The 6,000-nt window shown below is 28.9% G+C and overlaps 1 long non-coding RNA gene across 1 annotated transcript; it reads left to right on the top strand.

The window, feature by feature from the left end:
* The first annotated feature begins 521 nt into the window (after positions 1–521).
* LOC149398718 (uncharacterized) lies at positions 522–1,430 on the top strand. The gene is made up of 3 exons (XR_016297154.1): positions 522–688; positions 869–1,045; positions 1,127–1,430. It is a non-coding gene; the product is annotated as an uncharacterized LOC149398718 (long non-coding RNA).
* The last annotated feature ends 4,570 nt before the right edge of the window (positions 1,431–6,000 follow it).

The following is a 6,000-nucleotide window of genomic DNA, read 5'->3' as shown; positions in this document are numbered from 1 at the left end:
ACTGACATGACAATACAATTTTCCATGAAGTCGTTGGTATTGCTGGGCAAGTATTGAAACGTCTAATTCTGAATGAAGTCTTTAATCTCCATGTAATCAACACATTAAAGTTTTTTTTTTAGTCATTTTCGGATTTGGAAATTAAACACAAGCAAGCATGTCTTGTCTGACATAAATTTAGTTAAACTTATAGGTAATTTACGGAAAATATTGTCGGTGGCATTATCAAGTTGTTAAACTGATATGACACCCATTATCAAGAAACGACATTTTTACATAGTCGCTGATATAGTACATTCACTAGCCAACCAATACATGGTTGAATAGAAGTCTTTGTGGTCCAACATTTTTATTCAATGCTGATAAGAACACTAACTTGTTGGACCCATTGTTTATGCAACGTAGGTTTGTACGTGTGAAACAAATAGGGCCCAAGATTAATACTCATTAGTTTAATAATAAATAAGGTAAATTTTTTTGGTTAATAAATAAAAGGTAAGTTCCCTATATACTTTGATGGTGGTTTTATATAAAGCTAACTCTAGGGATTGGTTATCTCTCAACTCATAACGTAGTTTTCCCGAACCATAAAAAAAACTGTCAAAACCTAAAAGGGTCAAGAGAGAGAAATCAATCCCGGTGATTTACCGCTTCCGCCACCGCCATCACGCTCTCGTCATGGATCAAGGTAGCTTCTCTTGATCTTTTATTATCTGTGAAAATCATCTAGTTCTAAGATCTTGGCTATGTTTGATGCAATTATTAGGGATTTGAATTGCATATTATGATTTATGCTTACATCACTAGCCAAGCAATATGAATCTTTCCACACAAAATTTGAAAAAAAATCATCCAATTTAATATTCAGCTTGGATGGTAAAATACCTCGAGGAACACAATTTCATACGTTCCAACAATTCATATGCAATTCATTGGGTACACTCTGTTCTTCATCAAAAGATTCGATTTTTGGCTTCAAAAAAGGATTGCTAGACAACAATACTGCAAATGTCTAGCGGACAATAAAGCAAAATATATAAATAAGGTGTGATTTTCGGTAATTTCCTCTTTGATATTATATATCTAGCTGTTCATATTTTAACTCTTTTTTTTTTTTCCTACTCAGGAATGAGCACGAGAAGTGGTGCTGTGAGTTCTACATTTGTTTGAAGATGCACTTGTTTTTTTTTCTTCTTTCTATTTTCATATAATATGATCTGAATGGACCAGAGGATTTGCCGATTCTTCTCCGTTCTTTTTAAGTGTAATCAAGTTGAACGTAATTATCTACCTTAAGTTTCGATAAAAAAAAATATCTACCATAAATTGGGTCTTTTCTTTATTTTGATGGGAAGCTAACAAATATATATTCCCGAGTTCGGTCAAAATTCACTTTTTGTGCTTGTAATTTTAGTGTCAAATAACCAACCCCCGACTCTGTGATCAGGATGTGAAATATATATATCATGGATGAAGCAATTTTATCATTATATTTTACCATGCAAAAAGCATAAATCCCGACTAATTTACATTTTTTAATGACTGAATAAGAAAATCGATGGCTTGATGATATTTCACAAAATCCCATGGTAACAGCAAGTATTTAATATATTTGGATTAATGAATTTCGACCAAATTACTGAGAGAATATATTTGTATTTTCACATGTTGTCTTTTTGTACATATCTCTCTCCCATTGTCATGAAAAAAAACAAACGTAACGATATTTTAATGACAAAATGTTATATGATAAAATGTTATTAAACAACTGTTTTTCATGACATTACTGTTAATGGTTTTCGAATAAATGGCTCATATTGAATAATGAGGAAAAACACTAATTAAAGATGTAGTTCAAGTGATATATTACTCATCCTAATTGAACGCTCACTAACCAGCCAAAACAATTTTCCATCAACTCTTTAGTCTTTTTAAGATATGAAAAGTAAACAGGAGAAAATCTGTCTTGGCTAACATAGAAATTGCTGATAGTATATTCAAGTCTTTCGTCTTTTCTGGGTTCGAAAAGTAAACACAAGCAAGTCTCTATGTTGACTAATAGAGAAATTAATAGATCTCACACTGAATAATATTGACAAATTAGTGATGTGGTTCAACATTTTTATTTATTGCTGATAGAACACTCACTACACGTCAATACAATCTTCCATTAAGTCTTAGTCTTTTTTTTGTCTGGATTTGAAAAATAAACACAAGCAAGTCTATCTAGAGTAGACTAATTAACACATAAATTAATTATAGGTCTCATACTGTTAGACTAAATTTTGATCATCCAAAAAAAAAAAAAAAAAAAAAATTTGAAATTTTCGGACATTCAACATAATTTTTAAAACCAAATAGAGAAAAAGAATTTCTCAATTTGTGCCGAAATTCCATCAAAAATAAAAAAATGTTCTTCAAAAATTGTAATGCAGCATTTTAAATTTCCTCCGAAATACAGCCATAACGAAATGCGACACGCATATTATTATTGCATAAAATTATATAAGTTCAAGTACATGGAAATTTAAATCCGCTTTTCGTACAGTAATCCATACTGTATTGGTTTACTAGGTTATGATACGATCGATACTAACATTTAATGGCAAATATGAACATGTCCACTCAACATTTGAAAATCTTCACACATTCTCCAATTTAATTTTCTGCTTTTATGGATTGCTTTAAAATTATTGATAAGTTAGAACTGTAATTCTTCATGCATTCTAACATTAGCTGCCCAAATTCAAATAACAGACAATTCACTCCCCCAAAATCTAAATTTGGTCTTTGCTCTACTCAGTTGTTATTTATAGGGAAAATTTCATTGATATTGTGTTGAATCGAAGTGCGCAATTTATACTCTCAATTTTTCAGACATATTCTTTCAACTTAATATAAATTACATATATCTCCCCTATATTGCAAACACCACTTTTTTCGTTTATTTTTTAGAAAAAAAAATGAACTCTCTAAAATACCCTTAATGAAAGAACTCTTTAATTTCTATTCATCTATAAAAAAAATTAAATAAAAAACTTTCTTTACAAAAAGTTAAGGATTTTTTTTAAGAGAAGTTTTGATTTTTTTAATATAATAGTAAATAAATATATATTATAATAAAGGTATTTTGGGTAGTTCAATTTTTTTGTTTTTTGTAAAAAATAAACGAAAATGGTAGTATTTACAATATAACAATAATAATAAGAAATGAAGGAACTAATAAAGTTAGTCTTTTTTTTTTACTCGGAATCTAAAGTTGGTCTACTTAAGTCCAACTTGATCTCTAGGGAAGTCAAACAATTGCTTTAGGTCTCCTCTAAATAAACGTTTATATCTAAATTTAATATATTTTAGGCTTAAATTATGTAGAAAAATATCTAAATATAATATATTTTAAGTTTAAAATATATATTCTTTAGGCTCGAATATATTAAATAGTCTAAATAAAAATTTAAAAATACTTGTAAAAATAAATTTGCTTTAGCCTCAAAATTTTTAGAGCCGGGCTCAGTTCTAAATTATATTTGACGCGTGCAATCTTTTGTGTTGTGGTATTAATGATAATATTAAAACACACATAATATCTTTATTTTGTAAATGAAAACAAAAACAATATGAAATACTTCCTTATTTATTGTGGTTATAGTCTTATAGACCCAGTCATGTTTACACAATAACGTTGCTTTTTTTTTCTTCATCTTTCTTCTATCAACTGACATGACAATACAATTTCCAGGAAGTCATTGGTCTTAGCTGAGTTGGCCAAAAAATCAACACAAGCAACTATTGAAACGTCTTCCGAATCTGCCTCAGTCTACAGTTGCATTAGACCTCCGATTAGACCGACGGCGGAGGTGTCGGAGGCGAGGAAGGCAGCGATTTGGGAGAGGAGGAGATCTTCGGAGAGGCTCAGGAGTTTTGACGACGGTCGTGGGGGCATTTTGGGTAACGAATTTCACGTTGGCTATTGTTTTAAATAAATGAATAGATTGGCTATAATTTTAAATCTTCTTTTTAAATAGGTTAGTCTTTAACAAATCAAAAAAATATTATATTACAAATATCACCCTTTTCGTTTTTTTTACAAAAAAGTAATTTGAACTCCCCAAAATACCCTTAATAGAATAAATATTTATTTACTATTTTATTAAAAAAAAAAATCAAAATCTTTTTTTTTTAATTTAATTTTAAAAAAAACCCATGGTATTAAATTTTCAAATACTCACATTGAGAAAGGAAAAGAATGTGTTTATAAAATTACGAACCACATAAAAAAAAAAGATATATTGTATTTATATTGGGCTCTTGGCTCTATATTGCAACTTTCATTCAAATAATTTATGCAACATATTTATTTATAGTAAATTACATAAAATTATGTTCAGCTTTTTTGTTTTTTTTTTTCATTTTGTCATTTAAATATTAATCCATGTATATAAAGCTATTTATCAAAAAAAATTATTAACGCCTAATATTAAATGTATCAACGAAATTGACAATTTAAGTTAGGTGAAAGCTAGTGTTGGGTGTTGAAGTAGTGGTTGCAACCGAGCCATCATGATTCCGTGAATTCTTTCTTTTCTCCTAACCCTTTTTTTTTCATTTTGTTTCTTGTAAATAAACAAGTTGAAGAAGAGAAAAAAAAAACAGTAGTATTGTCTGTTTCTAGTATGTAGGGTGGGAGATTCCAAATTTAATTTCGGTGTGTGAGTGTGGCACACCGAAAATAATGAGTTACATACAAACATGGCAATTGGCATATATATAACATGAAAAATCAAGGTCCCATATTTTGTCACTTAATAATACATGCTTTTATTGGTGGAAGAACGTCATCTTTTGTGGCTATCTACAACGAATTAGTTATATTATAATCGGAACAGTCCAGGTTTTTCTATATTTGCAAAAAATTAATACAAAACAGAATAAATAATTATAACAAGCGTGATACGGTCCCAATTCTTTGAAATAAATTATTAAAATAATTTACAAAAAAAAAAACGCTTTATTTAAAATTTATAATTTTTTTTATAACAGTGCGTTATGAAACACAATTTAAAGTTTTAAACCTAAGCTATAGTCTTTTAAGTAAGAATACATATTTTTTACAAAAAAATTAGGTAACTAGCCAACTAAAACTTTTGAGATTACTATATAGCAAATGTTTCGTAAATATTAGGTAAATAGCCACAAACATGATGTGGCATTCCCGGTTTGCCCTTTCGTTCAAATAAAATAGTGGGGTATTTATGTCAATTTATGTGTGTAAATACATTGACGTGGCTATTAACCTAAAATTTACGAAACGTTGACTATATAACAACGTGAAAATATAAATATGGCTATATACATAATGGACCATACTTTTTAATCAGAATTGTCCATTGGAGTTATCATTCTAATTGAGCCTCCATGAAATGTGATTGGGTTGGAGGCCCAGATCGTACTTTTTTAATAGCTTATATGTAAGGGATTATTCTTATTCTATGACTTGTACAAAGATTATGGACCAAAATCTACTAAACCCAAATAAATCCTAAACTATGACTACCTAGTTTTACTAAATACAAAAATACCCTTATTTTTAATAACATTTGATTTTCTTTCTTATTTAATTATTTGAATTTCTTTTTTTATTTTTGGATTAATGGGATGAGTTATTCACGTCCCTCTCTCTTCCATCTCTTTTCCTGCGTATTTCATGTCTATGTGTCTTCCCTCACGTCTCACATTTCTGGGTTTTCGTTGAAGATTTATTGACATTGATGTCAATAAATATGCATTTTTATTGACATTAATGTCAATAAATCTTCAATGATTCTGAGAAATTCGTTTGAAGATTTATTGACATTGATATCAATAAATATGCATATTTATTGACATCAATGTCAATAAATCTTCAACGATTCTGGGAAATTCCTTTGAAGATTTATTGACATTGATGTCAATAAAAATGCATATTTATTGACATCAATGTCAATAAATCTTCAACAAAAA

Source organism: Urtica dioica, chromosome 5, assembly GCF_054948205.1.
Source record: "Urtica dioica subsp. dioica isolate 48M chromosome 5, U.dioica_male_clone48M_v1_H2, whole genome shotgun sequence".
Lineage (NCBI taxonomy): Eukaryota > Viridiplantae > Streptophyta > Magnoliopsida > Rosales > Urticaceae > Urtica > Urtica dioica.
The sequence above is the reverse complement of the archived record's forward strand: the minus strand, read 5'-3'. Positions and strand labels throughout refer to the sequence as shown.